The following is a 14,251-nucleotide window of genomic DNA, read 5'->3' as shown; positions in this document are numbered from 1 at the left end:
CTCTCTGCCTTGGGGGGAAAGGAAGCCACCCACTAAGAAAGGCAGGGATCAAGGCATCCAAACACACACACAACACACACACACTCAGGGGTGGCCTCTGCTTCCACTGCCCAGGCTTCTTGTCTCTGCAAAAGCGATCCACATCATGGAACCATCCCCCTGTCACTATTAAGAAAACAGATCCAAGGGTAGCCATGCTGGCCATATAGCAAAGCACATCAGCACCCCCAAATCCAGCAAACAGGGTTCACCTTATTTATGTTGCTGTGGGCCTTCAAGTCCTTTTCCAACGTATGGCGACCCTATCCTGGGGTTTTCTTCTTGGCAAGATTTGTTCAGAGGAGGTTTGCCCTGAGGCTGAGAGAGTGTCACTTGCCCAAGGTCTCCCAGTGGGTTGCCATGGCTGAGCTGGGAATCGAACTCTGCTCCAACCCTGAAACCACTACACCATGCTGGCTCTACACCTTTATGGGGCCTTTGTAGGGCCAACCAAAATGCACATTATTCATGTTGGTAGAATTCAAAGATAGAGCTGTGTTAGGAGTTTATCACACAGGAGGCAAAGTGCCCAAATCCTGGAAGATCCCTGGAAAATCTTGGAAGAGTGGGATTGTTTTCAGACATGTCGCACAAATTAAGCACTAACCCATTAACTCATACACAAAACAGCAAAATCACGCTGCTTTTTAACTTCAGGATTTTCCCGACTGTAGAATCAGCATGTAGAGAGATCTTGTAGCACCTTTGAGACTAGCTGAAAGAAGTTGGCAGCAGGAGCTTTCCTAGACTTAAGTCTAATGCATCTGAGAAAGTAGACTGAAGTCTAGGAAAGCTCATGCTGCCAACTTCTTTCATTCAGTTAGCCTCAAAAGTGCTACAAGATCTCTCTACTTTATCCATGTTGCCAGCTTTCAAAGATCCACTGGCTTCTTCATCAGGCAAAGGTGTTAAGAATGACACAGCATTTGGTCAAGATGTTGTGGTTGTTGTCCTCAGTCCAGATGGCACGGAAGGGTATTCATGCAATGGTTACAATGGGAGTGTGGCATCTTCAGGGAGGCAGAGGGCAATGATGCCCCAGTCTCCCCAGACAGAAGAAAACTGGACTGGCCTTTAAGACTTACTTAAGGTGCATCTACACTGTCAAAATAATAACGTTTGAAACCACTTCAAGTGATGTAGCTCAATGCTGTGGAATCCTGGGATTGGCAGTTTTACAAGGTCTTGAGTCTTCTCTGACGAAGAGGGCTGGTGCTTCACAGCTACACATCCCAGGATTCTGTAGGATGGAGCCATGGCAGTTAAAGTGGTGTCAAACTGCATTATTTCTATAGGGTAATGGCACCTCCAGAGAGAGCAGGTTGAGGGGCACACAGGCATTTTGCCAATGCTCCATGCCAACCTCTCTCCAGGGCCTCAGGGCAGAAGTAAAAGACACTGTGGTCAAAGGCTAAGCATCTGTTTTCTAGTGCCTAGGCTGATCCCTGAAACATTACAAATAAATAAGAATGTCTCTGTGGATATTCGGTGTGCCATTTACCTAATCATTGGAGAAGGAGTCAGATACTGGGGGAAACCCTCCCAGAACGGGGGTGGTGGTATCCAAACAGACATGAGGCACTGTATCCCTTTCAGCAGCCACTAGAGTTGGCATCACCTAGTGCATTAACTGATGGCGTTATTCCATGGTGTTATTCCACCTCATAGACCTCCTCCTCTACCACACCATACAGAATCTGTTACCCATGCTGCTTCATATAAATTTTGGTATAAATGATAACCCTTAATGACCCCTAGATGAACTCTGTCCACCATTGCCAGCAAGGCACAAGGACATGTACCACACCCCTGAGGGGTACCCACATCATCATATCTAGAGAGTCGCATAAGAGGATTATCATATGACCAGGAAGAGCAAATGTTTGCCTTGCCTGAGGCTCTTACCCCCTCCCCAGGTCTGTTGTCCGAGCAGCTTAAGACCACTAAGACAATCAGACAGGGATATCCAGGTGAAAAGCAAGTAATTAAACACCTTTGTTCTCACCATCAAGCACCTTTGCCAGAAGCAAGATTTTGCCTATAAATACTCTCAGATTTGCCTGTTCACTGGGCCAGTCTGGATTTCAGGGGGAAGCTCTGTCCCCTTGAACCCTGACCTGGCTCCTGGCTCCTGGCCAGTCATTCCATGGCTGAGCCTCATGCCATCCTCATCATATTCCATCTGGATTCCTGGAGGGAGTCTACATTCTGGTACGTATCACCCCAGTGATGCCTAAAATCCTATTCCATGCTAACCTATGTTTTTCCTGAGCCTTGTATGTGTGTGTGTATGCTAGTGAATCGTATGTGTTTTTCCCCTTATAAATAAATTGGTTATTAATTCTAGAAGTCTGTCTCAGCTCCATTTATTGGGATACCCTGGTCTACTCCGTATACATATCGGGAGACGATCTCGGTGGGCTCTTGTAGCCAGCCCCCCTCTTGCAATATTTGGACTAATAACAACATAATAAAATTCCCCTACGGACCCTTGGCTACAATTTGGTGGAGAAAGCTTGGGCATAGAACTCTCCCCCGAAATCTGGACTTTCCAAACTGATCACTTGGGCTGTCTAGATCTCGGAACGTAGGGAGAACAGGGATTCCAAAAAGGCCGCTGCAGACAGGAATAAATAGGGAGGTGTGTGTATGTGTTCTTGTGCGCTTGGCCATAAGGGCAAAAGGGCTATCTTGGGTTGGCTGATCCCATTTCTGGCTTTGGCTGGATGTTCTGCTCATTGGCTCTGGTACGCCATCCAGTGGTGGGCCCCAGTCACCCCTGGGCGTGTTTGTCGGAGTAGGCTCCCGACGCCCTATTTTTGTTTTCACTCTCCGTGGGTTGGAAAAAGTTACTAGGCATCCTGAAAACTTTACAGTTAAGAGTTGGAGCAAGGAACCACTGCAGCCAAATCCAGGCATTTGGGCTGCAGTGCAAAAAGGAGTCACAAGGCAAACCTCCAGTTTGAGGCATCCCTCACATGGAAGAGCCTGTTTTAAAATGGTGAGCCAAGGAACCCTTAAGGTCTTGGCATGGTTGTTTTGAAGCCAGTGGGTTTTAACTCCTAGCTTCCCCCAGGTGTGTACCTCTTAAAGGTCACAGCCCATCCAGCTAAGTGGTTTTAAAACCCAGAGCTTTCTTTTTAGTGTGCCTTTTAAGGGACACCCCATCTGGCTGCATTGGTTTTAACCCCAGCCTGTCACCACTAAAGCTACAGTATTGTGCGTTGGGAACAGACAGATCCCTTTCCATTGTGTTATCCCAAAACAAAGCCAGAGAATAAAGGTCCCATAAAACATAACCCAAAAATCACAGTCACAAATCCCCCTTGAACGGGTGAGGTAGGCAAAGGAGGGAGACGTCCTGGTCTGGAAGCCTAAAGCCCGGGGTCAAGGGAGGGAAAGGCAGCTCCAAGGAGTGCCATTTGTGGGAGCTTCAGGGAGGTCCCAGGGAAGGAAAACTCAGGCAGGAGTCTAGCTGGGGGCCAAAGTTTGGGTTGTTAGCCAGGCCACGCCGGAGTGGAGCTACAGCGTCCGAACTCCCCAGTGAAAGTGAGGCAGGGCTGAACTGACTTCTGACCGGGTCTAAACGGAGGATAACCCTTAAGTCGCTACCTGCAGGAGCGCCGGGCCCTTGCGTGAATTGGGCGGCGTCCCTGACCCAGAGTTACATTTAGGAGTTCTGTGGAGTCCTCAGGGAGGATCCCAGGACAGCAGCTCACTGTAGGACAGAGAGTTGCACCAGGTTTAGGTGGGAAAAGAGGCCCCGGTTCCATAACCTCTCCCAGCCTAGGATTCAACATGGACATACCATCCGTAGAATAGCATAGTATAGAAGAAGGACCCCAAAAGTCAGAACCCTAGAGGTTGCCTGGCTTTGAACTTCCCCCTTAGCAAAAAGAGGAGAAAAATAGCAAGACGCCCCTTAAGGGTCTTGCAGTTTTGAGCAAGTGGTTTTAACCCAAGCTCTGCAGTGGAGAAACCTCTTAAGGTCCCCACCAATTTGGGCTAAAATTGGGTCAAAGCCCTTAGCCCACCACACAGAGGAGATTTTGCAATTTTGCAACAGCCAGTTCCCAGCTCATTGTCCTCCCACCGGAGGTCAAGACACTGAGAGTTCCTCCTAAGACCCCAAGGACCCCACCACTAAAATGGAGGAAAAAATTAGAGAATTGGTAGCCCAAGTCAACTTCCTCAGAGAGGAAAATTCCACTCTGGCAGCTAGGATCCAGAAATTGGAAATAGCCTCTAAGCAAGAACCATCCCTTTTCCCCATCACAGAAGCTTGTGTGACGGCAGAATTGTTGGGCCCCCTGAATCAAGAGACCAGCCTCACATGGATGCTTCGGGCAGCAAACAGCCTCCCATCTGCCACAGGCTTCCATTTAACACAGCTAGCCAGACTATGCATGTCTCCTGCACACAGAGATATGCTAGAAGCAGCAGTAATGTTTAGGGACCTTTTGTCCAGAGATATGTACTCTTGCATGGGAGAAATCTTGAACCTATTGTGGCCAAGAGAAGGTGTCAGGAATCTGTACCATAGTCTAAAGCAAAAAAACAAATGAGGATCCAGAGGCATACATTGCCAAAAAGGTTTTGCTGGCAAAGGTAGCTCTTTCCCCCGAGGAGAGGGAGACAGAGTTTTTCAGTGATTTACTTGAGGGATTCCATCCCAAGAGCAAAGCGGTTTTGGACGTTCTAACCGAAGGGCAATATGGAGGACTGAATGCCCTTCACCCGAAGTTGGGGTTGCTTTTCCTAATATTCCGTGTGAAAGTAGCAAAAAGGCAAGAGAAGGCCCTAGCTCAAAAGAGAGAGAACAAAAAGAAAAGTAGGGTGAGTGCCCCAAGAGAATGCTTTTCAGGTCCACCTAGAAACCCCACTCAGCCTGCTCCCACTCCTCAAAGGGAGATGGCAACATCAGATGGTGCAAATCTTCCCAGCGTACAGCCCCCAGAAACCCCCCAAGGACCCCATTCCCCTCATTCCCAAGGGACCGACACCAGCAGTTGTCCTGCAAACCTCCGGCAGACAACCCCTCATTGCCCACGTAAAAAGGAAAATGTCCCTCTTCCCTCCAGAAACACTTCTGCTGCAGTTCGGACTACAGTCCACAAGAAGAAAGGTCACAGCCAGGCCCCACATGGGCACCCAGGGGCCAGAAGAGTCAAAACCCCAGAAAGTAGGACATGGACTCCCTCCCAAAATCCCAAAACTTGGAAACCTTTCCAGACAGGCATGCCAGAGAAAGGAAACCCTAGAGGTCATCCATCTCATCCCCGTGGTTCAAGTTGGAATGGCACTGGGAGATGTGTTCCCCCAAAGAGACACAAGCCCAGCTCCTTGGAAGAAACAGCAGGAATGGGTGACACTGTTTCAGCCCAGTTCCCTGACCGAGAGGTGAGCCACACTGTCTCAGCCTCAGTTCCCCCATCCCCCACCACATGGCAAGGAAGAAAGGCCCCAGAAAATAGCTTTCGAAAAGGAATCTTAGAGACTGCCCTTTGAGAAGCATAGCACTCTGCAGGAACTCCAGGCATGTGCAGAGAACTTTGGTCAATGTTGAGATTTTAGAAAACAGGCAGTTTTCTTCTCCTCTTCTATAGTTTGCCTAATGCCACAGCCTGATGGAAAATTTGACTGCTAGAAGCCAAGAAAACCAAATCATGGGCAAAGGAAGTTGCAAAGCCCATCATCCTGGTTAGCTTAGAACTCAAACTCAGTTAATGGCAAATTGCCTTTGTTTCCCCTTTTGTGACTTCTACCACTCAGGGTGTGAGTGGAGGGCTTGTCAACAAGGGAAAGATGGCTTATCTTTGTAAGGTATGCAACACCATGTTTGTGAAGGCTTGGAGGGAAAAGACTTCCCTCCCCCTCTTCTTTTCTGCTTTGCAAATTAGAGATTGAGAAATGCTTCATTGTTTCCTGTATGCTGACACTCTGCATGTGCTCAGATGCAATGCAGAACAAAAAGGTCAGAGCTGCAGGCTCAAGTTGTTTGCAGTGCCCTTGTTGTACGGAACTAGTTTGGATTTTGAAATCCATTGTGGATATCGTTTCAAGCCCATTCCCCCCTCGTGTTGTTCATTATAGATCTCTTTTGGAGCTTCTTGGCATAGCTTGGTATAGTTAGGATTGTCATTCTGTGTGTTTTAAGTTTTTGAAATATTATTGTTGTGTTGGTGTTCTGATTCTACTTTTGGCAAAAGCACACCATCAGTCTTTTCTTTATGCTGTTAGGATTTTGTCTTTTGGATAAAGGCATGTAGTCTATGTTATTGTGCCCTTCCAGTTCTTAGGAACACATGGTTTGGACCCAGAGTGTATCTCTGCTGCCATGTGCTCGGGGCTGCATAAGTTAAGCCGTAGTTTCCTGTTTCAGTTTTTTTTGCTCTCTTTACATGCTCAGAGGCCTCCTGTCACCCAACACCTCCATCTTCTCTTTTGTTATTCTTGCATTGTTGGAGAGATCTATTCCTTTGTCTTGTCTTCAGTAATCAGTACTGTGTGTAAAGTTTTTGTAGACCTTCTGCTCAGCCAAACGTTTTTCTTTTGCTCTTGTAAGTCTGATCTGGCCATCTTCCATGAGTCTTGTCCTACATCCTCCTTCCCGAGAGTAGGACTCAACAGAGTTACACTGTCTCAGCCCCAAACCAAAGTTTTGGTCTTTCCCCCCAGGTGTTTTTAGCTGATTTTGTGTGCCTTTCTTCCGCTCCCCCTCTTCTAGTGAGTACAACATGCTCTTAGACTTTAATTTGGATGTTACTTGGTTAGACTATAGATCTCTTCTGTAATTATGGAGAATGTAAAGGGACAGGACTTTCCAGTTTTTTCTCTTGACCCAAATTTGGGCTACTTTTGTTGTTTTGGTTGTGATAAGAAAACATAGCATTTTGTGAAATAAATCTGGTACTTAGGTATTTGAAAAACTAGACTTTCCATAGTCAGGCTGCTCGATCAGGAAAAGGGAGCCCCATTTGTCTCCCTTGCCTTAATTTGCATAGACTTGGCTGGCACAGCAGGGTCAGGCATTGTAAAGTTGTTCTGGTTTGTTTGTTTGTTTGTTTGCTTGACTGCCTGGGATTCAGGAGTTTGAAGGCAACTTCCTCTTGGTCTATTCTAAATGTCTTTGTTTTTCTGTTAAGTAGTTATAAAGAGCCTCAGGTCAGCATAGTCTATCTGGGAAAAATATCTTGACTGCTGACTCTCAACCTTGGTGTTTCCATACATTAATTGGTATTTGTGCTTGTTTAATTGTTTGAGATTTGGGAGTGTGAAGGAACTCCCTCCTCTCTGTCTATTTTCAGAGCCTTGGAATTCATAGATGAGCCTCACTGGCAGAGCAGTCTACCTTTTTTGTCCTCCACAATTTATGTAGGACCGCACATCCACTGTTTAATTGGAAGTGTGTTCCAACCAGTTTGTCTCACACAAGCGCCCCCTGTCAGTCACAAGTTGTTGCTCTCCTGCTTTTCTCCTTCCATGCTCAGAGACTATGCACTCTAAGCATGCTCAGGAATCCTCTTCTTTTCTCCTAGGAATTGGGAAGGATAGATTTCCTCATAGTTACTCTGTTCTTTGTTCTTTGCTGTGAGTGTTGCCAATGATGTCACACAGCACCTCCTAAAGGTTTTGCTTTGCTCTCTGCACATGATCAGAGACTAGGATCATGCTGCAAATATATCCAGTTTTGTTCTACCTATGTTCGGAGAACTGAGTGATTTCTTCCACAAGGAGGTGGCGTATTTTTATGTGTGTCGTTTTGTTTTCATTTTGTTTTGCAACTTTGAGACTGAGTGAAAGTCACACTCTCTCAGCCCAGAATTAGCTGTGCCTTCTCATTTTTGTTATTGTTTTGTTTTATTTTTGCTGTTAGCCCTATGCATTTACGGCAACACCTTTGTTTTGGATTCCACATTTTTGGCTATCAGAGTTTTGGCCTTTGGATTAATGAGCTTTTAAGGCTGCTTCTCATACAGTATTTTGGTAACAGCAGGCCTAGTGGTCAAATCGCCTGACTGTGTGATCGTGTTTTCATTTTGAGTTATTTTCCAGTCAAAGTACTTTCCAATGATACAGTTGTTGTTGTTTTTGCTTTTCTTTTGCTTTTTTTTTTTTTTTTGCCGGTCAGCAAGCCCAATGGTTAGAGATTTTTGCCAAAGTTAAAACTTCCTCCACGGCTGCTCCAGTTTATTTTCATTTTTTTAGAATACACCCATGGCTGGACTACTCTGTTCAAATGGTGCAAGTATACCCAATCACTGGGATCCAGAAATGAATAATTTGGCTATTTTGGATGTAGTTTTTGCTAAAAGTTGGACTAAATTTACACATCTTCACAGCAGCCTTGGTCAAGCCAGAAATTGACCACAACCAAACAGTGCATTGCCTCACAAACCCCTTGGTTTTCCTTTATTAATGTTGTGTGTTTTTATACTCTGCATGTGTATGCCAGTCCTATCCCTGGCCTCTACATACTATCTGTCTGCCTATTTAAGTGCCGAACAGTGGCCTCACTGAACTTCTCTGCCACTGCTTTAAATGTTGACCTCTTCCGCATCCTTTACCTATCAGGATTGGCTCCAGCGGGGAGCCAGGGAAAAATTCCTATCTTTTTCAGTAATTCCCATGGCACATAGATATAATTTGGAGGCCCTATCCTTTTCTTACAAAACTCCTATAGCAAAGCCAGCCTGGTCTCTGCGGGAGGCCAGGGGGGGAGGAGAGAAGAAACTGTCCTCTTCATCCTCCAAGGCAAATAAAAACCATATCTCTTTTCCACTCCTATTTTGAAGCTGACCCGCTCTGTCGGGAGCAAGGGGGGGGGAGGAGTCTGTCTTCCTTCACCCCCACTGCATGTAAAATTCTATCCTGTCCTTGCTCTGTTCTCCTATATCCTCATGGGGAAGGTAAGCCCCAATATTCTTCCCAAAAGCCAGGCCAGACCCCACAGATGTCATCCCATTGATGCCATGATACAGGACTCTCCAAGCTGTTTCCCAGTCTTCCTGATGTTCCCCGCTCCAGGGTTGAGACTCTTTTGCCTGCATCCTTCCTGTGATGTCCTCCATCCCCTGCTGCCATGGACATCCTCCAAAGGCTACACAACCGGTGTCCTCGCACCTCTGCTCCTGTTCCAGATGGTCCTCCATGGCCCTACCTACATCCAGATGCCTTTCTTATTGCTGTCTGTCCAGATGACAAGCTCCACAGACCTATCGCTGTTAGCTTTCATCACTGTTTTCCAAAAGCTCATTGCCTGCATTCAAGTGTTCCACATGTGGAACTACTCACCACAGGACTTAAACTGCCATCTCATGGACGTTAGCCCACTTCACCATGACAAATGCCCACATACAGGATCTATGGCTCATCCTTTCGCCATATGGACATTGGCTGCAAAGAAATTGTTTCTTGCAGGACAGCTATACCTCATGCCCGCATTCTCATATCCATACTGAGCCATCTGGCTCCCGCTAGACAAAACCTAACATGGACTCTGTCATCCCATATACAAACCACCAACTGTTTGGACTCATGTCACATTCATTTGCTCTTTTCAGTCATTGGACTCATTTCCACTGGTTGTTGCTTTTTCATACTATATATTGATTGTCTATTGCTTTTCTCTTGGCCTATTGAAGGCTTTTTCCGTTGGTTATATTTCATGTGCCCCCTTTTCACCCCCACTTTTGACTTTGAATAATCTTTGGTATGTATGGTGTATGATTGGGTTCCAGACAATCAAAGGCTTCCCATGTGCATCACCAGTGTGATACTTCCCTTAATAGGATGCCCTCTCCAATATTCTCACACCAAAATTTCTATGGCAAAGATTAATTCGGAAAATACTCATCCCCACCCACCTGTGAGTCCTCGTAATTTCCGAGGGGGGGGGAATGTTACCCATGCTGCTTCATATAAATTTTGGTATAAATGATAACCCTTAATGACCCCTAGATGAACTCTGTCCACCATTGCCAGCAAGGCACAAGGACATGTACCACACCCCTGAGGGGTACCCACATCATCATATCTAGAGAGTCGCATAAGAGGATTATCATATGACCAGGAAGAGCAAATGTTTGCCTTGCCTGAGGCTCTTACCCCCTCCCCAGGTCTGTTGTCCGAGCAGCTTAAGACCACTAAGACAATCAGACAGGGATATCCAGGTGAAAAGCAAGTAATTAAACACCTTTGTTCTCACCATCAAGCACCTTTGCCAGAAGCAAGATTTTGCCTATAAATACTCTCAGATTTGCCTGTTCACTGGGCCAGTCTGGATTTCAGGGGGAAGCTCTGTCCCCTTGAACCCTGACCTGGCTCCTGGCTCCTGGCCAGTCATTCCATGGCTGAGCCTCATGCCATCCTCATCATATTCCATCTGGATTCCTGGAGGGAGTCTACATTCTGGTACGTATCACCCCAGTGATGCCTAAAATCCTATTCCATGCTAACCTATGTTTTTCCTGAGCCTTGTATGTGTGTGTGTATGCTAGTGAATCGTATGTGTTTTTCCCCTTATAAATAAATTGGTTATTAATTCTAGAAGTCTGTCTCAGCTCCATTTATTGGGATACCCTGGTCTACTCCGTATACATATCGGGAGACGATCTCGGTGGGCTCTTGTAGCCAGCCCCCCTCTTGCAATATTTGGACTAATAACAACATAATAAAATTCCCCTACGGACCCTTGGCTACAAATCCTTAGTAATGTATTTTGTATGAATGTTTCTCATAAATCTTAATTCCTGTATATCACTGAATGTAATGGTAGTAGCTGTGACATAAGCAACTAGCAAAATGAAAATTATAGTCAGCCTTTGTATCCATGGTGGTTCTGTTATGGACTCCCCCACAGATGGCAAATTCCACAGGACCTCAAGTACCATTCTCTTCAATGGCAGTATGAAGTGTATGCGACTGCGTTGGTGTGGCCGCATGCATGCGCTGCCATTGAGGAGAACAGTGCAGGGCCATCTGTGGATGGTCCATTCTATGGATGGCAAGCCCGCAGATAGGCATAGCTGACTGTACCTTTCAATAACAATGTCATGCGCACTGCCTAAATGTATTTATATGTACAGTGCTCCCTTGCCTTATGTGGGGGATCCATTCCAGGCCTCTCTGCGTAAGGCAAACAGTGCATATGCTTGAGCCCCAGTGAACATGATGGGGCTCATACATGATGCACGGCGCGATGTGCACGCCACGGGCATGGGTGCCATTGCAACCCTATTGCATAGCTTTCACCATATGCTGAAAGCCACATAAAAGGTATCTGCGTATGATGTGGTCACACTGTACGTAGTTCCACTGTACATAGAGTGAAAATTTGGATAGATGTGATTTTTGTTTTTAAAAAAATGTAAAGTGATTTTTTAAAAAAATTAAAAATTTACATTTTAAAAAAACTTGTGGCCTTTCCTATCTCTTCCCACTGAGCTTCACTCCACTCATTACTGTCTCTTCAACATTTTAAAGAGTGCCAAGGCCCATTTCTACTAAAAGGCAGATGTTTGGGGTGAAGTGATATCTCCCCTCTTAGAATGTCACCTGGTGCAGCCCACACCCCTTGTGCCCCCTTAGTGATGCCCGCCTTGCTCTGGAATTCAAAAGCTTGGAAAGGATATCATTCTTAAAAATTGCATACATTATACCAATGAAAGTCCAGTTTGTGTGCGTCCGCATTATGCCATTTGATACCAGTCCAACTATCTTGGCTCCTTCCTATGGAATCCTGTGATTTGTAGTTTGATGACATAATTAAAATTCCATGACAGACAGCTCTTATACTGTATATCAGGGGAGGGCACCAGCTTTTTAACTTCTAAGAAGCTCACCAAATTACAGGTCTCAGGATTCCACAGGATACAACCAGTAGTTAAGATCCCCCGTGGATAACAAAATCCATGGATGCTCAAGTCCCATTAAATATAATGACATAGTAAAATGGTGTCCCATATAAAAAATGGAAAATCAAGGTTTGATATTTGAAATTTATACTTTTTTAAAAAATATTTTCAAACCGTGGATGCTTGAATCTGTGTATAAAAAATCAGTGTATAAGAAGGGCCAACTGAATATAGAAAATCAAACCAGCTCCAGCTTTTCTGGAATAGAGAAAGAGAGGGGGAGACAGGGGGCAGGAGGAGATACTGACACCATGTGGCCACATAATCTGAAAACTGCGACAGGATAATTTACTGCACTTGCAGATTAGCATGATTAGGAGTTTATTGATATGCCCCCCCCCCCCCCCCCCCGTTTATGGCAAGATGCAGTCTAACAACACTTGGAAGACAAGGCAGCAATGAGGGGTGACAGCATGAGTTACTGCCCTAGTGATATCATTGTGTGTGTGTTGGATTTCAGATTGGTTCCTAGAAACCTACAGCATCACACTCTACCTACCATACCTAACTCTGAGGAAGGAGTTCAGCCTGGCCAGTTGTCTAGGAAGTACAAAAACAAAACAAAACAAAAAAACTGGAAGCACGTATTCACAGTGGAAGAATGAAAGGAAACAAAGTCCTACATGTTATACAATAGTCAAAAACTTTCGTTTCATACAAAGCCCAACATGTTTTGGCCTTATCAGTAACTGGCCTTCTCCAGGGGCAGTTCTATAGATGTGGGCCTTTGTGTATTGGAGGGAAAGATATATTGGGCTTTTCAAGAAATAAACATTTTTGACCATTGTATAGTATGTGGGACTTTGTCTTCTTTCATTATTTCACAGTTGTTTGGGAAGCAAACTGGCCACTTTGTGTGCCTGTCCCTGCCTTTCCACAGAGCTTATCTGTCCTGTCTCACAGGACAGATCACAACAGAAGGTTTACAGTGCTGATGGGGCAGAAATGGGAGACAGTGATGGAGCTGGGCTGGCACTTGAACTGCCACAGTTTTTAAGGTGCTGGCTAAACCCTCGGGGAATATATCCACACACACACACACACACACGGCCCTTTCACAGTTGTTTGGGATGGAAGCAATAGAGAAAGAGAGGGGGAGACAGGGGACAGGAGGAGATACTGACACTACTATGATTCCGCTTGAATTGCTGAGGTTTCATCTTACAGAATCCTGAGACTTAGTTTAGGGAGTCATAATTAAAATCCCCACCAAGGTATAAACCCAGGATTCCATAAGATGCATCCATGGCTGTTGAAGTGGAATAACAATATATTATATTATATTATATTATATTATATTATATTATGTTATATGAGAACCAGTGTGATGTAGTGGTTTCAGCATTGGACTATGACTCTGGAAATCTGAGTTCTATTGCCCACTTGGCCATAGAAATCCACTGGGTCACTTTAGGTGAGTCACAGACTCTAAAACAAAGAAAAGCTCATTGTAGGGTCATCATAAGTTGGAAATTACTTAAAGGCACACAACAGAAAAGCTATATTTATTATTATGTTTGTTTGTATCCCGCTTTCCCTTCGAAATTAAGACTCATTGTGTCTCACAATTTAAAATAATAATACTATTAAAAACATACAAAAAGTGAACATTAAAATAGAATTAAACTATTTACAATACTAAAATTAATTCACATTCAGGTAAAAAGAATACAATGCCATTTTAAAAAGATAAAAAGCTTTTAAAAACCGTTCAGTCAAAATAATACATCACCTCCTAGCTCATTCTTAACTGTGCAGTGCAGTGTAAAGAGACCCCAGCAAAGCTCAAAATAAGCAGTGCTAGATATGGAGAAAGTTATAATTTTTTTTATTCCAGAAAGTTATAATTTTTTTTCGCGTGGAGCACATTTAAAAGCCTGAGTACCCATCATACCAACTTAGGGAAGAATCAATGAAATAAAACCTATAAATCATATTTTTAAAATAAAAGGAATGAAGGTAAAAACCCTAGCCATTTTCCTCACTCCTCCTACCTCCCCATTCTTGTTTTGATCTTACCAGAGGAGAAGGAAATTGCTGCATGCAGCTGGAAAAATCCAATTTCTCACCTACCTTCTGAAAGGGAATGAGTGAGGATGGAAAGAAGTATACATACATAGGAAGAATGAAGGAGATTAAAATCTTTATTCAAAAATATAACATAAATATAAATTAAAAGTCAAATCTACCTCCCCATCAAAAAAAGCTGTACAATAAAAAATCAGAATTGATTAAATATTAAACTGAATTTCACAGGGGATATGTTTATTTTATGTTCTGGTTAAATTTTTTTAAAA

Source organism: Sceloporus occidentalis, unplaced genomic scaffold (assembly GCF_023333645.1).
Source record: "Sceloporus occidentalis isolate IW3139 unplaced genomic scaffold, rSceOcc1.0.p SCAF_2, whole genome shotgun sequence".
NCBI classification, from domain to species: domain Eukaryota; kingdom Metazoa; phylum Chordata; class Lepidosauria; order Squamata; family Phrynosomatidae; genus Sceloporus; species Sceloporus occidentalis.
This window is presented reverse-complemented; position numbering follows the sequence as displayed.